The sequence below is a fragment of the Astatotilapia calliptera genome, chromosome 7 (genome assembly GCF_964374335.1).
Source record: "Astatotilapia calliptera chromosome 7, fAstCal68.1, whole genome shotgun sequence".
Lineage (NCBI taxonomy): Eukaryota > Metazoa > Chordata > Actinopteri > Cichliformes > Cichlidae > Astatotilapia > Astatotilapia calliptera.
The window spans coordinates 68,170,398-68,196,079 of NC_137428.1; the positions used below are offsets into that span (position 1 = coordinate 68,170,398).

Below are 25,682 nucleotides of genomic sequence, written 5' to 3' on the forward strand. Positions count from 1 at the left end.
TCAGGCATGTTATCCATAGCATCCATGTCCCCTGATGAGTAAGCTTCAGGTAATTTCATACGACTCATGGCTTAGTCGGTGTTTTAAATGCTTTGAATGCAGAGTTCATGCATCATGCTGGAGTCTCTAAGCACTTTGTTCACACTGATAAGTTTCCACCTTTCCCTGCCGTGATGATGTGGAATGGTCGTACAAAAGCAAACACCGACGTGAAGGCGTGCCAGCGGAAACAACAGCAGCCGCCCCCTCTCATCTGATAAGATTACATGACTGTGGTCTCTATCAACTCTGGCTTTAATTGTTAAACACAGAATCATGTTTTCTTTTTCTTTTGTCCTGCGAAACATGAGTCATCGTTAACATCGGTGAAGGTGGAGTTTTACAGTAGGAGTTACAAGCTGATCGTAAAAATGTCTCTCTGAAAATGTTACTGCCAAACACACCTTTGAATTGTCGATTGCTCTTTTCAGTTTCCTTTTCTAACTGAGCTCTGCTATCAGTCCTCAAGAACTATCATAAATTCCCTTATCACATCTCAGGGTCCATCATGCATAAACAATTTTGAATGAATGAATATTGGGTTTCATTTTGAGCAATTTCACGCAGTTATAAATTTCCCCACATACCTTGTTAATGTATTAGCCTCCACATAAACTCGCTGCCGTGCCCTTTGACCTTGGGTTTGTTCGTTTGTTTCGTAGTATTCAGCGTATGTAAACAGAAGAAGGCCCTTTAATTTCTAAGATTGAGGTTTTGGCCTTAAATGCCCAGAAAGTGAAAACACAAGGTGTGACGAGACAATAACCAGGATATGAAAGTATGCACAGTATTTTGGAAGAACAGGTGAAAGAAGCCAAAGCTAGAACTGAAGTGACAGGATGTTTACCAGAATGCTTTATATGGAAAATATGTGATTTCCAAGTTACGCTGCTTGCTGTTCCCATATGAGGGAAATTGTACGCTTTCTGTTTTGGCCCAGGTTCTTCATTACTGTAGATATTTTTAAGGGTTTTCCTTCATCTCAGAATGTGCATAAATAAATGTGTATGGTTCTTTTCCTGTTTTGAGTTGGGTTGTTCTCACTTTAACACCTTGACTTGGTCTAAACCTCATCCACCATGAGTATTAACACATCATGGACTTTGCTTTATGCTGTTGTTTTCTTGCCTGGTTGATGTTGTGGTTAACTTGTTTACAGCTGTCAACACACACACACACACACACACACACACACACACACACACACACACACACACACACACACACACAAAGAGGCTAAACAAATGTGTGAGTGCAGGAAGTGTGTTAGATGACACAATCCATAATTTAAATGAAAAGTAGGCATGAATTTGTAGTTTGGATAGGGTTACGTGCACATCATTTAATGCCGCTTTATGCATTCTGAAGCCATAAAAAGTATCTGTGTGTCACTGTGTGGAGGGTGACTGATAGCATAGCAGCTGTTTCCGGGGGGCTGCACCGCTGTCTCTGCCACGAGTGCTCCTGGGGGTCATGCGGCACTTGTCCCTGTCCAGCTGCCTGCGCTTGTAGTTTCAGTTTTGCATTCAGCAGCTATTCATAGAGGGCGCTCGTTGCCGGCTGGCTGCAGTTGCCGAAAGGCAGAAAAGGAAGAGCCTCACTTAGAGCCTGCTGTTTCTGAGAGTTGTAGAAGCAGGCAGGATATAGAGTTTGCACATTTGTATGCAGGGCAAGTAAGACGAGTCATAGTTCGTTCAAACAGCTCACAATAATCAACAGGCTCTTATTGCTGTACGCTGCAGTGTAAGCCTGTTTGGAGTCACGTGACACCCAAAAATAGTATCTTATTACTTTTTTATTGTTTATTTTCTCTCGCCTCCAATTCTGTTTAACAAATAGTTTTCAATGAATGCCTTTTTTTTTAAGAACGGGAAACCAGCATGATTTATCGGTGTCGAGGAAAACTGATTTGAGGAGAATCACCTCACCATACAACAAAAATACAGCGTGTCAGCATGCTGAGTCAGAGCAAGAGCCCTCAGCTGTTCCAAACCTGCAGGCTGCTCTTTGCCACACCTCACAATACCTTCTGTTTCACATCCTTCTCATACTCAAAGAACCATCCTGTTTGCTGCAGATCAGCGGCCATCAACGTTGTGTTAATTGTGCCCAATTCTGTTTGACAGAGTTTAAAAAGCAGTTAGCTGTGGAGCATATTTACTGTATCATAACGGACCCACCCTTTTGATTTATGAGTCACAGCAATGGCAGTTAACCCAAGTCAAACTGTGAACTGAAAGCAATGAAATGGCAGTGCTTTATCTTTTCTTTTTAAATCAGCCCTATCACTGTTAACTTGTGCAAACTTTCACTTTGGTTCCAGAGTTACTGTGTCTCTCATTCTCACCAGCTTCCAGTTTGAATGGAGAGAGTAACCCACCTCTAGACAGGCTGTTAGTATAGTGTTTCTGGATCAGGGTTCACCAAAGGAAGTTAGTCTTCTAACATATTGGCTTCTGTTAATCAGTGATAGCAGTTTTCCTCTTACAGGTACGTTAAATTGCCCATGAACGGTGGCAACACAGATTTCAAAGAATGTTTCCATCATTCCAAACAAGGCAATTATCAACCAATCACATGGGAATCAGTCCCCCTCTTGTCATGTGGAGTTATTTTGCCCAACAACAGTTAAAGTTTAGTCAAATCCCTCTGGGAATGAAAGAGAGGTCTTCAGCTCAATCACAGGACCTTTTTCAAGTGGCTAAATGAAGAGAAAAAAGAGATAAATGTCTCAATCCAAATAGAAAACAGTGGTGGAGTGTTTCAAGGCACAGGCGGTGATGCAGGAATTAGCTGTAGTCACTGAAACACTTGGAGAATGTTTGTGCTGCGTGCCAGAGTTTCTCAGTGGGTTATTTCATCATAAACTATGGAAACAGTATGTTGGAGCAATAATATAAGCTACACATAATTAATTATATTTAAAAATAAGTAATTCTGTCATTCTTCATTAGTCTGTGACCTTGTTTTGACATGCTTTCCTACCGTTCACTCTAACGTGGGCGTGACTACTGTAGGAGTGTCCAGACAACATAAATCTTCATTACAAATATTTCTTTATTTTTACAGAAAAAAGTGTTCCTATGCTGAAATTATTCAGATTTGTATGTTAAATGGAAATAAAGTAAATAACACAAGGCTAATATTTCTATATATTTTATGGTAAAAACTCGCTGCCCTGTTCATTAGGTACACATGCGGCGTGGCTGTTGATGCCAGCAGGTTGGTCTGAGTAGTTGAGAAACTGTTAATCTACTGGGATTTTCTTGCACAGCCATCTTTAAGGATTACAGAAACGGTCCAAAAAAGACCAAATGTCCAGTGTGTGGCAGCTCTCTGGGCAGAAATGCCTTGTTGATGTCCAGGTTGCTCGACAGGAGAGCAAACAAGCACTTTTTACAATCAAAATATGCACAAGACCATCTGTGACAACACATTCTCACTCCCAAAGCTTAACATTTTACGCTAGATGGCAAATCGTCGATATATTACGCTTCCGGGCACCCAACACGTCCCTATATTACGAGATTGTAAACACGAGAGCGGTTTGGAATGAATCTACACATGTACGTTCGTTTTACTTAAATCGCTTTGGAAAGCACTAATGTCATTAAAGTGCTGGTTAAGGTCAGGGATAAGGTTATGGTTAGGGCTGCAATACATGGCTGGAACGTGTATTACTGCAGGAGCGTCATTCTACTGGATTTCATCCATAACCCACCGCGTAGCATAAGAACACCGAAGGTCGCCTTTCGCATTCCTCAGGAACGCTGCGGGACATGACAAATCGTCAGTATGTTACGCCTCGGGAATGAGAACGGGCTGTCTCTGAATGCACAACATATCAAATCTTGAAGCAGGCTGCAGCAACAAATGATCATATTGGTACCACTACTACCAGCTATGAACAGGAAACTGAGGCTGGAATCTGCACAGGCTGACCAAAACTGGACAGCAGAATACTGCAGAAACATTGCCTGCAGCATTCAGATCGCAGGTTTAGAATGTGGTGCAAATAGCATGAAGGCTATTCCACCCTGCCTTTTATCAATGGCTCAGCATGTTGGTGTAATAATGTGAGGATATTTTCTTGATACTCTTTGGGCCCCTTAGTACCAATGGTTCAGTGGTTCAATGGTAACTTTATTGTCCCCAATGGGAAATTGATTTGCAGTATGTCCATACAGAGATCTAAAAAACAAACAAACACAACAAATAACAAATAAGCCCAGATGACAAAAAACTAAATTTATCATCCAAAAAGTGCAATGTATAATGGCAACAGCCCTTATGGTTTAGTGTTATTAACCATAATACTAGCACTAGGTACAAAAGACAATCTATGTCTCTTTGTCTTCACTGCAGGCAAATGATCATCTGCTCTTTAAGTCTGACATTAGCCATTTCCGGGTCCAAACTCCACTGCAGGTCCCAAAGTCAAACGAACACTGCGGCATCACAGAGAGTTACAAACTGTCTAAATTCTTTCATCTTTAATAAAATGATCAGCGTTGCTGCTCTACCAGGTGTAACAATTAAGTTTAACATCCAGGCATCCATGAAAACACAATTTATGAAATTTAACAGAGTTAGAAGTTAGCAGGAAGTTAGCTCGCTAGCTTCCACCTAAACATGATAGCATGTTCTGACTGAGAGATTTCTGAAAAATTCAAACGTACAGCTCTGCTATCACTTCCAACATAAATGAGGACAGAAAACTAAACAGCAGTGACGTTTGTAGGGTTACTGAAGTTGGGCTAGCTGCTATATAATGATGTGCTACATGATCGCTAGCGACACAGCTATGCTAGCATAGTTAGGATGAACACTAACTTTTTTTCCACTCGATAAAAGTTAACGTGAGGGTTCCTGATGGTTAGGGACAAATTCAATCGCATGGCAGGATGCTGTAAACGGACCAAACTTCAGTCAGGAGAACAACTGAGATAATCCATCCACAATACCAGGTTAGTTATTCATATACTGCTGCATGGGCTGGGCTGTAGCTACAGCAGAAGGGTTTAAACACTGAGCTTTAAAATGAACAGTGGCAATAAAAAGTGAGAGGCTGACAGTGATCACTGACTGTTTTAGGGGCTTGTTCAGATTAAATAGAACAAGATACAAAACATTAAAACATGTTAAAAACACTACAGCCTTAATAAATGCAGAGTAGTTACGTCATTAGTTAAAGACCAGATTGTTTAAATGCCTGCTTCAAGGAGGATAGCATTTTTTGACACTAAGAGTACTGTACTCAAACAGACTCCACAGTCATCAGATCTCAGTTTGCAGTTCATGTGGTAGAACAGGAGATTTTGCATCACGCATGTGCAGCAGTTGTGTGATACTGCCATGCCAACATGGATCAAAACCTATGGCATGAAGACCTAAAGCAGGCCTGAAGGCAAAATAGGTTCTAATCCGTTACCAGCAAGCTGTACCTAAAGAAATGAAAGCCAGGGAGTGTTTTCATACTTGTAGTTCTGTATATTTTGCGCAGACAAAGAAAAGATATGATACACTGTTGCCTTTTACTTATGGTCTGATTTTAGTAATAGTTTGGGCTATGGCTATTTAAAGAAAATACACCATCTATTGCAGGGGTGGGGAACTCCAGGCCTCGAGGGCTGGTGCCCTGCAGGTTTTAGATGTGTCCTTGATCCAATACAGCAGATTTAAATGGCTAAAGTTCTCCAGAGGCCTGGTAATGAACTAATCATTTGATTCAGGTGTGTTGACCCAGGAGTTCCCCACCCCAGATCTGTTAATTCATGTTAGACCCAAATTCTGTGCCAGCCTGGAATGAAAGAAAGGCAGATTTGTTAAAAAAAATTATCTTAAAGTTCCTTAAATGTTTAACATTTGATTATCCAGCCTGTTTTCATTCCTAGAACATCAAAAGTGTTTTGTTTGTTTGCTAGTGTCTCACTGACATGAGACACGTCTCACGTGACGTCCGTCTGCCTCAAACAGACTGTCATCATTTTTAGTAAGCGTGCGTGTGAAGTGGCGTATTTTAAACCAAAGGACATTTTTTTCCTAAATGTAAGTGACCGACCTTAACCCGACCAAGTAGCACCTAAAGGCCAAAGTGAAAAGGAATAAAAACAAGCTGCAGTTCCATACTAAGGAGTCTCTGAATGCTTTATGCGTTGCCGCCTAAAACTAAATTAATAAATGCACCACTCCCTGTGCCATTTGCTGGTTGTGACCATTTTGGTCTCTCTGAACTTTCGCTTTTAAAGTTAACAGAGTCCAAAGTTTCCTTCGCATTCATGAATGATTGAAAATTGAAACTAAAGGTACCGTGTGAACAAACCTCTGGCCATTTCAACATTGCGACACTGTCCGTCTCACTCAGTCAGTGCATTCAGTGGATTAAAATATCTCAATATTTGTGAATGTTGTTTGGCTCAGTCATTCAAAAACCACGGCTTGGTGATAAAAGAAACTTTTATCACAATGCAACGTCTTAGAGCTTTTATTCTCAAAGGACTTCAAATGAATGACGATAAAGTGAGCTGATAGATGAAACGACTCTGTTGGACACTAGCTTCAGATTGCATTATGAGAACAAATACAGTCATTTTTATGTGCATGCATGACTGTATCTGCAAGCATGTGTGACCATTCATATCGCTCTGCCCTTTATATCAGTGAGGTTCTCTATGATAGGCTTATTTTGTGGAATGAGCACTGAGCTTGTTCCCAAAAGGGACCGAGCCCCAGGTGTTTCAGACGCCGTGGCGCTCTCTCGCTCTTATTTGCGTACACAGATGTTAAAGCTTCCACCTTTCTGTAAAATCCCCCCAGGCGTCATTCTCAACCATATAATGAAACATTTTGTTTAAAGGGATGGTTTTGTTTGTTTTTTTGTGTGTGTTTGAATTTTTTCCTTTGCATAGTTTAGATTTAAATAATGTTGCCTGAGTAACAGATCTGTGGCTGATGGAGCTTATGGAGGAGCCATAGGAGCATGCCCACCGGTCGCTGTGGACAGTTGATGAAACCACCTGGCGTCCACATCTCTCCCATCACATCTTCTTCAGACATCTGGCTTTATAACGCTGTACTGTTGATGCTACGGACACAAATATTTCAGATGCCAAAAGGTCATCAAGCTCATTCATGCACTTAGAACAGGGGTGGGCAATTCCAGGCCTCAAGGGCCGGTGTCCTGCAGGTTTTAGATCTCACCTTGGGTCAACACACCTGAATCACATGATTAGTTTGTTACCAGGCCTCTGGAGAACTGCAGGAGCTAATTTAGCCATTTAAATCAGCTGTGTTGGTTCAAGGACACATCTAAAAGCTGCAGGGACACCGGCCCTCGAGGCCTGGAGTTGCCCACCCCTGACTTAGAAGGAACTCCTACAAGTTGAATTGATGCATTTTTTTTCTCACATTTCACATGAAAAACGTTTTGCATAACAGAAAGAGAAACAAGATAGCAGTAATTCAGGCAGCACACAAATACGTGAGTGGTAAACGGTAGTGGCGATAACAGACGGACAGTGACGGGGAAGTGACAGAGAGGGGGAGACGGGCCTAATGATGGATGGACAGATAGAGAGAGGGGAGAAGAAGAAGAAGGGCTGTGATAAGGACAAAGACATCAGTCACGTTTAGGGGTTTTTCCCTCCTCCCCCTATGTGAGTGGACCTTGATCCAAGCCACACAGACTCTACTGTGTCATGGTGTGTGTGGCCCTGTGTCCGTGTGCAAGTGGTGGCTGAACAAATCATGACTCAGCAGAAAGCGAGCAGCATAGAATAGAACAGATTATAGAGCGTAAAAGTAGGTTTCTGTGACTTCACAGTTGCCACAATTTCAGACACAACAGATCCAAGTCAAGCAGCAATCTCAGGGCCTGAAACATAAGAGCATTTAGCAATTTTGTGTGTATATAAGTTTTTTTTCCTGTGTCTTCTTAAAGAAAGTCAGGTTAAAATGTCTAATTTAACAGCAGACGTAATAACCTGCTTTTAGAAAAACAACTGCTGGATACATTTTAACATAATTGTAACCATAGTCAGCAGCATTTTTTTATGTAATGGTTTGACAGCTGGTGTGTGGTTATCTTGCAAAAACACTTAAAAATAAGTGGCTGATATCACAATGGACACAGCAATCTTTTATATTCAGACGACTTTTTACAGAGCATGAGTTTGTTCCTTTGCTCTATTTTAAAATATAATGGTTGATATTATACAGCCTTTATTAACTTTATGCGAAAATCATCTTACAGTTTATTTCGATGCTTGTTTATCACTCCGTTTTACAGAACTGTGAGCTTGTGTGACTATTACACAACCACGGCTGGTAGTTACAACACACATGCTAATGTATGCTAATATCTAACAAAGTCAAAAAGCCAGCTCACTCTTTTATTTTTGATTCCGGCGCCCGAGCAACTAAACCACGGTGTTTATTGTGTTGAGTAGAGATGTGCTTTATTTCCTAATTTATTATGAATTCTTTTTTTCTAAAGAATGTGGAATATGTTCATAGTTTGACTTTCATTTTTAGTAAATATCGTGAACTGAGAAAAAGAATCGCATTATAAAAGAAATGAGAACGATAATGAAAGATCTCTTAAACCACCTCAGGGATGCGTAACGTTATTAACAATCAGCAAAAATATTCCAAACAGGCTCAGCAGGTACCTGAAGCTGCAAATAAAATAAGACTTTAAATCACCTGTCACATTTGGGACGTGTAATGGGCTTATTGATGCTTTGATGCTGTTTGGTACTGTTAGGTGATCAGATGATCTTAGCAATGTGTGCTAGTAGGTCAGCAGAGGTGGTCTTTAACAAATAAGCAAGTCATCTTTATAGTGTGATTGAGCATGCGGTGTACTTGCATGTGTACGCTGTCCTCTGTGTGTGTCTGTGTGTGCGCATTAAACACTTGCACTTGCAGTTCCTGTTTGGGGAGGTCCGCTGGTTCTGGCAAACAGTGTCTGGTCTTATCTCTTGTGTTTTATGTTTCTAGCAAGCTGAGGGCACAAGCAGCCCTTTGTGGCCAAGAGGTGGCTGGTCTCACTCCAGACCAAGCATGCAGCTGTTCACCACTGTTGGTCATATCCATGTGTGTGTGGGGATACATGTATGTGTGCCCACATGCATTTTTATAAGGATCTTTGAGTATGTGTACATTTCTCTGTGCAGGTCTTTAATGGAGATGACTTCTTTCATGTCATTTAGGTTATTTGGACATGTCACAGTCACGTGTTTGTCATTTCTCCTGGGGTGCGTTCATTAAGATAGAAAATTGGAAATTGACTCCAGTGTTTCTAATCCTCTCTCCCTCTCCTTTGATTAACTGAAGGCTGGTGACGCTCTCATTTCCTGTTCAATAACACATCGGGTTTTATGAATAAAACAGATTAAGAACTCTGAAGAAATGCATTTGGCAAATCCATCACAAATCTTTATGTTGTGTTAATTTCTTAAAAATACTGTCATATGTGTAAATGTGTGAAACACTTTTTAAAAGTTTCTATAAACGCAGAAGAAAGACTTCTATGAACAGCTGAAAGCAACAAACTAAGTAACCCAAACCTCAGATGAGATGATCCCACTCTGATCCACGAGGCATCGGTTTTGTCAAAACCACTGATGCGGCTTATTTATGCACAAGGCGTGCTTTGTCATCACTCAATAATGTATTACAGCTCAACATTTTTCAGCGAGCAGGTGCATATTTTGGAACCCAAACCGTGATATTTTACCTCGGTAGTCATTAATCGTTAAACTGAAGCAGTCAGTGAAAGTGGAAGTTCAAAAGCAACTGAAAAACAAAACAGCTCACCATGTGGGGGGAAAATAAAGAACAGGGTCTCCTGGCTGATGCCCTTGAGTTTGTGCCATCACCTCTACCTGCCCGTGGCTGATGTTGCAGCGGTTGGTGTGTGGCAGTACCAATAACAAAGGAAAACATTTGCATAGTGGAGAGATACAGGAGGAAGCCTTATAGTACACACTGGGAGAGGGGGTTGATTGTTACTGTTGAGTCTCATCCATTTCACCTGTCTCACACTGTGTTTTCATCACAGTACCCATAAAGCCGTGTTTTGAAAACACTGTTTTCTATCTTGTGCACTCAAATAAAACCTGGTGCTTAGATTAAGTTTGTGTAACTAACTTTGACTGACAGGGCGCCAATCTGCCACAGGCCAAACTTTGACTGTGGCGGATTTTCTTAGGAACAACTTTTCTGCCTCCACCTGATTATTTTAGGCAGAGTGAGGCGTCTCTGCAACCAGTTAGCTCTGTGCACAACATCTCCTCCTGCGTGAGCAACAGTTTTACATATGACTTCCATTCAATTCACTTTATTTATGTCACATCATATAACAACAGCTGCCTCAAGACACTTTAATATTATAAGGTGAAAACCAAACAATAACAGGGAGACATCCCCAAGAAGCAGACAAGCCCCTATGAGCAAGCACTTGGTGACAGTGGGAAGGAAAAACTCTTTTAACAGGAAGAAACCTCCAGCAGAACCAGGCTCAGGGAGGGGCGGGGCCATCTGCTGCGACCGGTTGGGGTCCACGTGTGCACCGGGTGCATTTAGCTGATTCTTGAAGAATAGATAGGTTCTTCTCTACCTAGTTCTATGGACCTAATGTAATCTTAACTGGACCCATAGCTGGACTATATCAGGATTAATTAAGTGAACAATAGTATAGGTAAGATGCAAGTGTGCATAAACTGACCTGGCCAAAGAGGATTTATTTCAGACGCACACATATATAAGAAGATGTTACATGTCTGCACAGTTCTGTCGATCCTGCACACTTGTGTAATAATAGGGACGTATACTAAATTCATGCTTGCAGTTCTTACACTCAGAGTGTGATAGCTATCACAAAAACAACTATAATAACCTGGAAAAAACATTTTCTCAATCATAACATTATTAGCTTGATGTTCATGATTATGAATAATTTCCGGACCAAATAATAAAGTTTTTTGCTAATTTTGGTTACGATAATGTTTGGTAACAGTCCGGCTTGAAACAGTTTCTGGACGGTTTAATTTTTTGTTTTATGTATTTTAAAAAGGGCAGCACGTTGACGCGGTGATTAGCACTGTTGCCTCACAGAGACTCTGTGTCTCTGTGCTCGCCCTGCATCAGGCTGTGACCTGTCCAGGGTGGACCCCGCCTCTCCACTCATGGTTGCTAGGATAGGTTCCAGCCTCCCTGATAAGGATAAGCAGAGGGGAATGGATGGATGGGTTGATTTAAAAAGATTTATTCCATCACTTGCATTAGAGTAAATTCTAACAATTAATATTATTGTTGTTGTTAAGCTTATCTGGACCACTTGTCTAATTCAGGGCTGTGGCCAGCTGTCACAGGGTAACCAGTCTGTCACCAGCACGACTGACAACCATTCACACCCGCTGCCAATTTATATTCAGCAGCTATCACAATATGCACGTCTTCTGACTGAGGAAGTCAGAGTACCCAGAGAAAACCGACACGAGGGTGAACATGCAAAAGCCTCGGCCGTTCGGCGGATCGAAACCCAAGACTTACTTTGGCCGATGGCGCTAACCACTGTGCCTCCCATCCGTGTGCTTTTGCAAGCAGTCTTGTCAAAAGATGAACAAAGTAGATAAAGCAGGTTTCTTCTACATAAAGCACAATATAATGCTTCATCAAATTCATAAAACAGCCAACCGAGTCAAAGCTTCCCTTTCTGTCTCAACATGAAAAACAGGAGAGGAATCTGTGGTTTTGTCCTGTTACCTGAATGCACCTCTTACAAACTGCCTCCTTTCTCTCCTTCTCTTATCTTTCCTTTCTCCTCTGTAATCTCTTATGTTCTCTTAATGTTTATTCAATCTTTGATGAGCTGGATCATCTCTGTCAGCACTGTAATTGTGTGTTTTCACTTATTTATGCTTCTCTGCGTCCTCACCTCTGTGCAGAAACATCCGTTTAGTCATGCTAGTGAACGGCAAATAGAGAGGCTGAATTCCTAACGGAGTCCCGAATGAACCGTTTCACAAAGGGGATTGGGGAAGACACTGAAGTCTGCCAATCAACTGAGTTTGCTCCTCCAATTAACCTGAGGTTGAAAAGATAGGTGAACCTCCCTGAACAAACGTGGGCTGAAAGTTGCTCTCGGTCTTTACTTGGGTGGCTACGCAATGTGCTGTTTACTCAGGCTTTGGTCTGACTCACAAATCAAAGTGTGTGTCAGAATAGAGAGATTAGAGAATCAGAATAGGTCTGGGATTTTACCTGCACCACTTGCATCTTTGTTGTCAACCACCTGGATGAACTGTTAGCATTGTGTAAGACACGCACATGCACAAATAGGTACGCGGACAAAAGAGTAACTTTCTAATACCCTGATAAAATGCAGCTGTTTTTATCTCCTCCTTCAGAAAAGAGGCCCTGCAAGGGCTGTTTGAATAGAACTAACGAGTGAATGAGCATTGTTCAGAGTGGGAGATTCCCCTTTCCACACTGAAGCATTCGGTTGCTCTCAGTGTGGCCTGTCCCAGCAGCTGCTGTCATTTCAGGACATGGTGCAGAGCATTTTCAGCGCACACTGGCATGGACCTATAGGGAAGAACACAGAGGAGAAAGCGCGGTGACATGATGACAGACTTTCAAAGCTTCTGCTCAGAGCTGCACGATTTGTTATTCGACAAGGTTAATAAATAATATCAGATGCCATCAGAGTTACAGAAAAGAGGCAGTCGAGTCGGGTTCAGCTGAATAGTTTCCTGCTGTCGTTGTCTTACATTTGTTTAACAGGAAGTGAGTAACTGATGTGCCCGGCTGGGAGCTCGGGTTTCAGAGACAGGACTGGATAAGGGAAGATTGAGGGATCTAATTGAAACCTGGCTCCTTTTCACCTGCTTTGTTTTCCCAGTGCGTTCATTCTGTTTGAAAAAAGAAAATATGTGTTGTGACAACTTCGCGTTTCACTGGCTTCTATCATCCTCTCCCACTCCTTGCGGTTTCCCCTCCAGGTGAATTCAACCTCGTCTGGCTATTAAATGAAGCCCTCCGGGACCTCGGGAGGGAGGGAGGAGTGGGGCATTACCTTTCGGAAGTGAAGCTAGCTCTCTGACCCGCCGTGGTGAAAGGCCCTCGGGCTTCGCTGCATCACGCACATAAAATGATCTCTGTGGGCAAAGCAGGAGATTACACCTGATAGGAAGGAGACTTAGCATAAAGTCAATTGGCTCCTTTGCGGAATAATCCGCTTTTCTCATCCAAGGCATTGCGATGAATGATAAGGCCTGGAAAAAAGAGTAGCAGAGTGACTATTAACCCGCCCTGAGTGCTCGCTTTACATCGGTTTTATGCTGCGCTGTGATTTTGTCATAAGAAATCACAGTCAGTTAAACTGTAACGATAACTCTGTTAAACGCGACGCTGGAAAGTGTGCGTCAGTGTATTTTATGACTGTTAGTAACAGGAATTTCCAATCTGGTCAAACCGTTCAGAATCTGCATAATCCCTGCACACTGTACAAATGTGAGATCTCTGACATGTCATTGAGCATACTTATCGTATCCTCTAGGACTGGGATCCTACCAGTGAGATGCATATCAGGGGGAAGCCTCGGGAGATGACTGCAGGTAAGAGGAAACTACCTTATTTCAATGAGCTGCTGATTTCTGTGAGCAACTACTCATCTGTGCCCTTTTTTACGTTTCAGCTCGCTCGATCTCGGGCAAAACTAAGCCTGACTGATTCAGTTTTAAATGACTCATTGGCTGTGTATGAACAGTCATCGTGTGCCCGACGGCACGTTTGCGCCTTGATGTTTTGGAGATGCTTTTAAAAGAAAAGGTCTTTTTCTCACTGCGTAGATGGTCTCGGCGGACGGCCCTTCTATCCCCAGATGCCACCGTCTCTGTTAACAATAGATCATAGCAATGCTGGGCTTGTAGCTTTGTTTTGATTGAAACCAGTCTTGCTGGTCTCCTGCTGGAGCTTCTCTGCTGCTCTTGCTTGTAGTTTTCTTCTGTCAGAGATGTTTCTGAAAAAGTGATATATGAGGGAGGAGTGGAACTTTTTATTCATAACGCTCTCTCACTATAGACGTGAAACTTAATTTGTGCCTTTGCAGCAGGGATTACGCTCACTGCAGTCGTGCACTTTGCCTTCGCTTTTGATTAGCTAATTGACTAATGTGTTGGTCGGGTGTATTTCGATGGTATTAACTGAGCTGCGTCTATCGTAAGACGCTCTGCGAGTGTGTAATTCCCTGAAAGAGAAGCAGCTTTCAGTCAGGTAAAGGTCAGCAGAGAATCTATTATTGACCCTGTTACTGTCATTTTCAGTATCACAATGATATGATACTACTGTGTCTTTCTCTGCCATCGAAACCACATAAGCTTGGATTCCTGTAAATGTTAGCTTTAGGTGCTTTCTCTACCTCTGTCATTTTTCACACAATGACTGATTTGCTTTTTAATTTGCTAATTTAAAAAAGTATTTTCAGCAAAAAGATAGACATGAGATGCTCTTGTATCAACAGTGAGGTACTCATAGGTGTACTGTAAAATTATATTGCCATGGTAACGTGTCATCTCACCATTTTTTAAGCCCTTTTTTCACTTTCTGGTGATAAAAAAAACAATTGAATAAATAAATAATAACATACATAATACAAATATTATTTTATACATTTATTTATTTATTCTTTTTAAATTGAAGGAGTATGCGCTAATCGGTATCTGCGAGTACCATCTCTCTGAGGAAGCAGCAGGTGGAGATGCCCTCGCTAACCTCAGCTGTGGCTTCTGTCATCTGCACCGACTAAAGACAAACTAATTAGAAACCAAGATGACAGAACATTACTGTTCAAAACATATAAACAGGTGACTCGACACTTTTGACACATGGTTTGCCGCTCAGCAACAGAAACAGAACACTTGTGTTCTGTTAGGATTAGCGCTGTGCAGCTGCCTGCTATCCTCACAGCTGAGCAAACCTGAAACTATATGGAAAGAAAAGGGGCGGAGTCAGCGCACTGCTCTGCACAAGTTTATTTCCTTAGTCCCACCACAGACAGAGATTCTGTCACAGTCTGGCGAGGGCAGACTGTATGAATTGAAAAAAGGACCCAAAATGCAGACTCCAAGGAACAAAACTTGAATGTTAACAAAAAGCGAGCCGTTTAATATGGCTGGTAAAAAAAAGGTACAAACAAAGGGCAAGGCAACCTGAAGCAAAATTAACACAAACCTAAACTGGGAAATCTAAACAAACAATAAGAAAAACCTAGACAAGGAACTTGGAAGCATGGGAAACATGGCGTGGACAACAGACGACCTGACATCACACACTGAAAACAGAGGACTTAAATACACAGGAGGTGATTAGGGGAAGTGGGAACACATGGAGGAACAGCTGACTGACATGAGCCTAATGACAGGACAAGGGAAGTGAAACTAAATACAATGAACAAAGAACACACGACTCCTTCAAAATAAAACAGGAAACATGAGACAGACATGATAATACAAACTTGATAACATAAGACACGCAGCATGAAACACGATGGGTGAGGGAAACTAAATACAGGGGAAGAAAACACAAGGAGTCTAATAACCAAATGAACTTAGATAACCTAATGAACAAAATAAACTCAAACTTAAAACGCTGGGTCAAAAGACCCAGGACCATGACAGATTCACATGGACTGTACTTATTGCCATTCATAACGTCACAAATAAAAAAGAATATTCATAACCATCCCACATGTGTCCTTATGTACAGCTGCTTTTAACACTACTGATATTTCTTTGGATGCTTTCTCATTAAAAGGTAATAATATAATATGTAAAAGGTATTTAGATTTCATTGATTGAAGTAAAAATATTTATGGTGTGTTTATACATAAATCTATAAATCTATTTTATACTCATTTTGAATTTAATGGGAAAAAAGCTCATTGCAAATGAAAAATAAGAAATGCTTAAAAAAAATTTAAAAACTGTATATTTATTTTGAAACACTTTAGATTTTTTTCCTCATTGCTTTTGTATTTGTGTCTGTGAAGGTTCTCAGTCATCCAGGTCATCGTAGTCTAAGGCGCTTGGAAAGAAAAGCGTCTGGACTTCAAGCAACTTAAAGAAGTACAGACGCTTTTCTTTCCAAGCGCCTTAGACTTTTGTATTTGTGAGGAAAGCCTCCTGTTATCACATTCCAGCGCTCACATAAAGATATTCTTCATCTTTGCTGTGCGGCGCTAAAACGAGCTGCATCAGCGTCACAGTCGCACATTCGATACATTGTGTAGGTTTTGGAGTTACGGAGCATGTTGTTACTTTTTATTCACTCAAAAATGTAAGTTATCCCAGCACTGATAGTATTGTGCTGATATTATTTAATTTATTTATTATTTGTTTGTTTATGTGAAATTCTGTATCTGTGAACAGGACTCGGTGTGTTTGTTCAGATTTAGATGTGCTGGTGACTTTTTGTCTTGGAAGTACTGACCTGGAAACACTCATTCACAGGCCTGTTTTGAGAATGTGAGCTTTATATGATTTTCAAAAGTCAAACAATAAAGATGTTCTGTATTGGGAGAAACATAATCATCAAACTGAGCTCAACAAATGTGACCTAACAATTAGCAAAGAGGAAACGAGAGCATATCTTCGCCGATCAGATGAAATTTACATAGTGTTAAACATAGACGCTAACACGAGAGCAAACTACAAAAACAACTGCAGCACAGTTTTCTGGTTTAAAAACATCCACACATACAATACTAACTGAGTGCAAAACATATTTCAACAGTCCTGATGTGGATTTGCTCGTGCATCGCTTATTTCTAATCTCCACAAAGAAAGAAAGACAAACATCTTGAAATACATTATAGATGCTTTGTGTGGTGGTGAGGCAGCTGTCACACTTTACAACAAGCATTTTAGTGTGTCATCGACGTCACTCGCCCTTTGAAACCTGAAGTGTAGCCATGATTTGACTCTGATAAAGCTGCTCTTACAATGATAATTTCATATCTCACACTTTCACTTAGTTTTGAGATCAAGTTTCCCCCGTCTGCTTATTAAGAAGGTTTTACTGGACATTTGAGATGCATTTATATTATAGCAGGTGAACAAGAGTCTGATAAGTAGATTAAATTCACTTTAATGCGTAGTGTTGTGGAAAGGAGTAGAACAAAGAGATAGGAAGTAAAGAAAATCGTACCTATTCTTACATCTACAAAGGAGTTAACAGGATTAATACCACAGATTTGCTCAACGTAATCGCTGAGAAATATCGCAGAATCTTTTGTTTTATCTGATGCAAAATGAAGAAGAGAACTTTTGCTTTTATATGTGTCCAGATCTTCATAAGGTTTGAGAAAGAAATCTTTTAAGAGAGCATTGCTAACTTAGTGAATGTTGGCATCCTGCCTTTGCCACTAGAGGACCTTGTCCAGTAAACACAAAGTTAGGTTCAGGCGTTTAAACAAATGATTTGTTGCCAATTTCCTGTTGGTATAATATCAACACACAATTTGTGTTTGGAGAGATCAACAGCGCTTTCAATAGATAAAATGATCCCCAGAGATCAGGCCACATTTTTGGGAAGTGGAGGCTTTAATGGTGACTGTCGGTGCTGCTGTGGATCAAACTGCCTCTCCAATGCCACAGAAATAGCTCTTGTGTGGGCCCTTTCAAATTTTTAGAATAATAACCCTTGTCACCCAAAAGGGAAAAGGCAAGGTCTCTCCTTCCCAGAGATTATGGTGGGAAGAATCGATGACTTCCTCCATCTTTCTCCCCCAGGGGACGTGGGGACAAAGTCTCACTGGTATTAATAGCAGCCCTCTGATAAGCCGGCCAGTGGTCTGCGTCGTGGTGTCACAGCCTTTCGTCTTATTGTTGTGAGAACCTCTTGTTATAGTATCAGAGAGCCCTTATAAAATATACATTTCCTCCACTTCCTGTTTTTGTACTGTACATCACAGTGTCTTTGCAGTACAACAGAGGACACTAGTGTCCCATCAGTAGGCAGTGTGTCTGATAGCTGCTGCTTCAGCTCTGTCCTGGTCACGATGGTGCTTGCTGCCTTGGGTTGTGTTGCTGCTGGATAGTTATGTTGTAAAGGACTGGGAGCAAAGGTTGAGATGCCTCTGCTATTGAGCAGGCTGTAGGTTCGGCTCAAGGACAGCCAAGCCTGTAACCCTGACTCGCTGGCACAAAAGAGGCTATAAATGTTGCTTTGCAATCATCTCTTTGTTTCTGAAAGGACGTGAATCATGTAATGCTTCACTTTGTACAGTCAACTGGGAGACAGTTGTTTAACAGCAGTTTTTTACACTAATGGAACAATGAATGTAATTATAAACAGTGTGGTTATACTGTGAAGTGTTTTGTGCCCATTGAATGGATAACTTTTTTTTCAGCTCTCAGTCTGATAGCCTCAATGCCCCAAATGGGTTCTGTGAAAGGAGAGCATGGGAAAAATAGCTGCCGTTGTGGAAAATGCTGGGAAAAGTTTTAGTTCTCATTGGTAGCAGTGCAGGGCATTGTGGGATGTGAGAGCTGAGAAAGACCGTTTTGCCCCCTGTGAGAAGAAGAAAACATGCAAAGATGGACACAGAAATCCCAGCGAGTCGTCCAGACTGAGCAGAAGCGCCTCGCTGCTTTGAATGCTGGTTCCCTTCAGTCAGAGGTGGGATGGTGAGGCGTGGGCGTCGGTGGGTAGGTGGGCTGGGTACCTGCTGCTTGTTTCTCTGCCAGTTTTTGTAAACCCCCTGACGTCAGCACAGACATTGGTGGCCTGCATACCGACATACCGGGCTGATGTTTGCCAGCCCATTAGCGAAGCCAAAGCGGCGGAGCCCACCCAGGACTGCCGACCCTCTCCTGCCCACCTTCTGCCTTCCCGCCCAGCCCTGGCTCTGGATCAGAGGCAGGCCACACGTCGGGGGACAAGGCTAATGATGGCCACAGCCATGCTATCTCTTTCAAGCCCCAACCCAAGAGTACAATTTTGGCTAATGCTATTTCCTGCAGATAAGATGCAAACAAGCTCCTTTTACTTCTTTTTCCTCACTAGAGGTTTGGGAGGTGAGGGGTGGGTGAGCAGTAGCAAAATAGTCCTCTTTCATTATCAGGTGCTTGGCTTTGGGCGACCTTTGCTGTAGATGACACGACCGCTGTCACATTACACTAATATGAAATACATGAAGTACGTTTTGTGACCAGTTACCCGAATCAAACCATTTTGCTCTCCATCAGTCCCTAAATGCCTCAATCAAGACTGTGTAATGTGATTATTTTACTCATCCAAGACTTTCTAAATTGTTTCCAGCTTAAAACAAGATTGTTGGAGATATTCTTACAGTGTGGAACTCGCACAATGCTGCCGCTGTCTTTATTCTTCAGGCAGATAAGCTCCATAATGGCTAAAAGACATTCTTTGGCTTTTCACTGCTAAAGATCCCCAGATTTTATGCTCCGGTGCAGGTTATTGTGTTTTTCCCGCATAAAGACAATAAGCTATGAAGTTGGCAGTAATATTAGAAACACTTCAAAGGGAGTGTATTTTTTTTCGTTTGACGTAATCAGATTATCATCGATATTTTTCATAATAAATCAGACTGACAATATTTTGCTAAAGCAGCATAGACTGTATTTAAATAATGGACACAGCCAGGGTGATAGCACACACTGACTGTTAGTCGACTGTTCAACGACCCGACACTCACAGGGTAACCACACAGTGCTCAGACAGTTTTAAATGAAGCTTGAAACCAGCAACTGAAATCACAAACTCGTCAGATTTTTTTTGATAAGTTTTTCTTATGAACTTCCAAACAGTTCGGATTATTTGTGCAACCACGGGGAGTCGCCCCCTGCTGATCGGTAGGTAAAATGAAAGTACTTCTGCGCTGGCCACGCCCCTTCCTTTAGATGTTTTATGGGACTCTGTGAACATGGAACCGGTGATCTTGACTTTTGCTGTGTTCTCGCCGCCTATCTCTGCAGTGTCATCAGAGGAGATGCGTGATGGCGTACACATCACACACCACGTGCCCGCCTGATCCCAATCATTCATAAATCTGCTAGAGAGATTTGTATCCACAGTCTGCCTGCAGTCTCTCTTATCTCTGTCCCCGCCTCCCTCTGGCTATTAGGAAGGAATGAGATGTGACGGTATCTACACACTCGGCCCTGTGGGGACTCTTCTATTCAGCCCTACTCTTTTCCCGTTTCTTCCTCTTTTACATCAAACATGCTTTCAAGAGCACGTTCCAGCCATGTTCTTCTTAGCTCACTTCACCCTCTTTCTCTCTGCAGGATCTGCAGTTATTCGCCGTGTCCTTTGTCCAGGAAAAAGCAGTGAAATTTCCCCTCAGTCATTAAGCCCCGATTCAGCACTACAGTCAGTGTAGAGGCTGTAAGTTAACAGAATGTAAATAGAGCAGTGTTTTCACATTGCTTCACCGCTTATTTTTAGTAGCTGGACAAGAGCAGGCGAGGGTGTGCCTTTTCAAGCCCCGACTGTGAGTCTTATCAGCTGAATGCACCGAAGAAAGGATTGAAATTATAAATCAACAAAACAATAATGACTCAATACAGGAAGTGATGTGTTGATTTATGGTTGAAGTTTAACTGTAACTGGCAGACTGTGCTGAAGGAGCTTTTTTAAACATGGAGCAGGAGTGCTGTCAGATGTGCTGCACACGAACTCGACACGCCAAATATTTCTCCTGTAGCTTGAAACAAGCGTGCAACAAGTGACCGCTCAATTATTTATTTTATAAAGTAACAGACTTTATTACTGCACTTGTCTGTTAGGTGAAACCCAAGTGTATATATTTTTCAAGTGCAGCTGCCAGGCATTCCTTGATTACTGCTCCACATTTAGCTCTTAACTCGCCCTTCCTTCCAGGAATCTAACCGATTACGCCATCCTAGTGGACACAACACCTGTAGCAGTTGGTAAGCAGTGTGCTCGGTTGTGTGTTTCTGTGCATGGCAGTATTGATCCCAGCCACCCGCTGCTCACACCAGGAAAAGACTTTTCCAAAGCGTTCTCCAGTATGGACTTACTTCTCCCCTGCTCGCCAGCAACAAAGCCAAAAGCAGACGAGATCTGTTGCTGGCAGTTTTTAGCACTTCACTGGCAACTGCAAATTTTCTGCCACCGCTTTGACACTTAGATTTTCCTTTTGCAGAAATGGCTTGTGTCGTCTCGTAAATGTGGCTGCAGAAATGAGTTACTAAGCAAAATCTCCAGCTAAGGTGATGCTCTTGGCTGCACCAGCGACACGTAGAAGAACTGCTGTTTTCACGCAGCTTCTCTTGCACAAAAATGAACAGCACTCGAGGTTTTGTGTGCTCTTAAATGATGTCAAAATGATGACTCAGTTCATTTCCGTTGTGGTCTCACTCAGTGTCAGAAAGACTGAGTCACACACACACATATACACCCATCTTCTGTCCCCAGCAGGCCTGTGGCTCAGCTAGAATTATGTGCTGAATGTTTTGAATTGAGCCATCAATAAATACAACAAAACACTTTCCCTCTCTGTGATGATCTTGGTGCACACACACACACTTGTGCTCGGCCTTGTCCCTGTCCAAACAACCCTTCTATAGTGAGGGGCTCCAATGGAGTGGATCGACTCCAGCTAAGACACCCTTTCAGACTTCCTCCCTCCTTTTCTCAAAAAGCCCTCCCTCTCGTGGACCGCAGGGCCTTCCTTCCTTCCTTTATTATGACACACAGGCCTGGTGGCGTCGCAGGGAAGTCAGGATGGCCGGATGTGCCCTGATCAGACACGCAGACAGAAGGATGCCGCTGCTACTGTGGACCTCGGGTTTGGTTTTATGCCCAAGAACTGCAAGAGGAATGACATCGTTCCTGTTTTGATAGCTCAGCAGGAAGACTGACTCGAGTCAGCGAGGTGTGCGGGTCACCGTACGAACTACAGAACTATAGCCACGCCGGCGGGGGTATATTTAACCTCCCATTCCCATCTCGACCCCTGAATGTAATAAGACAATGAAAGTCTCACAGAAGTCAGTGTTCAGTACAAGACGCAGGGCTAGAGCCTCACACAGAAAGCTATACGAGACGAGCTCGTGTCCGTGTGGTTTACGGCGCCTCTGTACCTTATTGTTTACCAAGACTCGTCTGTGACACACTTGCTAGAAACGCCTGTCTCGCAGGGAAGACGAAGCTTAGAGAAGACAGCGTCAGAACAATAATAATCATTTTTCTTTTGGTTTGTTTGTTTCTTGGAAAAGGTTACAGTAAGTAGCAGCTGCGCTCTGCTGCTGCTGTACAGTGCACGCCACCTCGGAGAAGTTGACCCCTCTGCACTCCATCCATCCACCCCATTGAACTGCCAGCCCTGGTAATCAATTCTGAGCCTTGTGCTGTCACTGAGGGCCTCTGCACACAGCAGCTGGCTGGAGGAAGACAAGCGCTCTTCCACAGTCTTTCCAAAGATCAGCTGCACCCAGCTGTCTAGCAGCAGCCCTGCTATTCAGAGCCCTGCCGCTGCTGCTGCTGATGAGGGAGGCCTCTTTCACTGCTGTCACCGGTGTCTGTTGACCGGAGTCCCCTTCAACATACTTTCTTTTTCAGTTCTTCCTTCCTAAATTTTCAACTGTATAGACACATCCGCCCCTTGAACTGCACAGCGTGCCTCATATGTCTGTCTGGGCTCAGCTCGCTTTCTGTCTTTCTCTTTATTTCTCCCAAAGTCATGTTGTCCATCTGTCTCCGCATTTACGGACTTTGAGTCCGCTGTTTTTATCTGGCTTTCTCTCTCCCTGTCGTGCACGCTGGGACCTTTAGATTAACTTTCCTTCTTTTTTGCTGTTGTAGCCTTTCTTTCAGTTACATCCATCCATGTCCCCTCTGTCCCTCTGTTTTGTGTTCCCCATTCCTCTTTCCCTTCTTTGTTGCTCGCCATGTTTCGGTTTCTCTACTCTTTTCTCTGCAGTTCTGTCCCCTTTTTGCTGCTCACTCTTATTTCCTCACAATTTCCATCTCATTCTTTGTTACTCTGCTGCAATCTAAACTATGCCCCCTTTTTCCAAATGTCACAATACTGTATCTTTTCTTCCCCCTTTTCTTTAGAGTAACTTCTTTTTCTGCCCCCCCCCCCTCCCCCACCCCTTTCTGCTGTATTTTTTTCACAGGTGTCTGTAAGGCGGGGATTTACATTTTCTCAGGACAGGCAGCCCATGGAGAGAGGCCTGCTGGCAGATCAAAGGCTCCGGCTGTAAAACGATCTGAAAGAGTCCAGCATTAGCATCCATCAGGGTACCTTGAAAGCTCCCTGATCAGCCGAGAGGGAAGCTGAGGGCCCCCCAAAGTGAAAGCCCAGTCTGGAGAGGGGTGATGGAGGGGTGGAGGGAGGCTGGAAAGAGGGTACACAGAGAAGGAAAGGAGTAAAATTCCCATAATAAACTACAAATGTTTTGATTTCTCTGTTGGATTTGACCCCCGTCTCATCCCTTTACTCGTCCTCTCCACTCTCCTTTTCTTTATAGCGTTTAGACTGAGAACGTCTCCATCTGTGCACAGAGGCCAGAGTTTACTACTGGTCCCTGATGTCTGTGCATAGTTATGACTGGTCTGGGTAGTGGACTGAAGGGTGAAAGAAGTGAGGGATAGTGTGTGGGAGAAAGCTAAACCTGCTCCAAAGTATCTCTTTATAGCAGCCAGTCGGCACTGTGGGAAATAACAGCAGCATAGAGGCAGTGTGCTGCACTTTTGTGGAATAAGCTTGTTCATAGTCTTGAAATGGATAGGTATCGAACATGTGTGATAGAGATGGAGATTAGACCTGCGTTCCTGCTGTGTCCCAGTGCATCAGTGTTTGCATCTTTTTCAGTAACAAAAGTAAATCTGCATCCTTTGGATTAAAATTCCCCCAGGAAACAAGCTATAGTAGGGTCCAAAATGTGCATATTATGAATATACATTTAGTCAGTTTTAACATATGTCGTTCTAATAAATGTAGACTTTAAATGACCTGTACTGTTTGTAGTTGCAATCTACACAGTGATTTTGTTTTAAAGCTTTTATTTTGAAATACTGCACCTGCCACCATTGATATAGTTTCCAAAAATGGCTCTAAAAAGGCTCGTGTCTGGCCAATAAATTCCTCAATTTTGCCTGTCATGATACCATTCTTCATTTTGATGAAAAGGATTCAAGATTGAAGATTCTTTATTTGTCACGTGCGTAGTTATACAAGTACAACACGCAGTGAAATCTGACCTGATACGTAGCTCCTGATTCAACACACGGAGGATAGAAGCTCTCCGTGCTTACTCCTGAAGTCCACCACCAGCTCCTTGGTCTTGCCGACGTTCAGCTGGAGGTGGTTATCATGGCACCACGATGCCAGATTCTTCACTTCATCCATGTAGGCCGCCTCATCGTTGTTGAAGATGGCGCCCAACACCACTGTGTCGTCAGCAAACTATTGGAGCCATGGTCAAAGGAGCTTGCAAAGAAAAGCGTCTGGACTTCTTTAAGTTGCATGAAGACGTTTCACCTCTCATCCGAGAAGCTTGGTACAGATATGTGGACGACACCTGGGTCAAAATCAAGACACAAGAAGTGGAATCCTTCACTGCGCACATTAACGCTGTGGATAAAAACATCAAGTTCACCAGGGAAGACACAAAGGACGACTGTTTGCCTTTCCTGGACTGCGCTGTGCACATTGAAGAGAACGGCAACCTCAACATCGAAGTTTACCGGAAGCCCACACACACGGACCAGTACCTCCTCTTTGACTCCCATCACCCTTTGGAACACAAACTTGGAGTAATCAGGACCCTACACCACCGGGCAGAACATGTTCCCTCTAAGCCTGAAGGAAAAAGAAGGAACACACACATGTAAAGGAAGCACTCAAAACGTGCGGCTATCCTAAATGGGCGTTCTTAAAGTCAGCAAAGAGGCACAGAAAAGAAGACCAGACACCAGCGAGGGAGGATAAGAAGGACAGACGCAACAACATTGTCATCCCCTATGTAGCCGGTGTATCAGAGAAACTCAGGAGAGTTTTCTCCAAGCATGACATCCCAGTGTATTTCAGACCCAGCAACACACTCAGACACAAACTGGTTCACCCGAAAGACAAAACGCCAAAACATAAACTTAACAATGTGGTGTATGCTGTACAGTGTAGCGAGGAATGCTCAGACCTCTACATTGGAGAGACCAAACAGCCACTTCACAAGCGCATGGCACAACACAGAAGAGCCACCTCCACAGGACAAGACTCAGCAGTCCATCTGCATCTAAAGGTCAAAGGTCACTCTTTCGAGGATGCCAATGTTCACATTTTGGACAGAGAGGACAGATGGTTTGAAAGAGGAGTGAAAGAAGCATCTATGTCCACTGTGAGCGACCATCTTTGAACAGAGGCGGGGTTTACGACACCAACTCTCTGCCATCTATAATCCAGTTTTGAGATCCCTTCCCAGACGCCTTAATGCCCACTCACATCCTGGGCCATCTGACCTCAGGAATTCGCATGATAAGGTGGGGCCAGGTTTCACAATGAACACACCCGAAACTCTGGCTGATTGGGACCCACACCCAGTTTCCCACCTTGGCTCAGGCGATTAGAGGATCATCAGGGGGTC

The 25,682-nt window shown here is 42.8% G+C and overlaps 1 long non-coding RNA gene across 1 annotated transcript in view; it reads left to right on the top strand.

Moving 5' to 3' along the window:
* The window catches only part of LOC113027153 (uncharacterized), a 118,579-nt gene extending 94,528 nt beyond the window's left edge, over positions 1 to 24,051 (top strand). Inside the window, exons 3-4 of the long non-coding RNA XR_003272992.2 lie at positions 13,604 to 13,661; positions 23,214 to 24,051. This is a non-coding gene — a long non-coding RNA (uncharacterized LOC113027153). The remainder of the gene's footprint in view (positions 1 to 13,603; positions 13,662 to 23,213) is intronic.
* Positions 24,052 to 25,682: the final 1,631 nt, after the last annotated feature.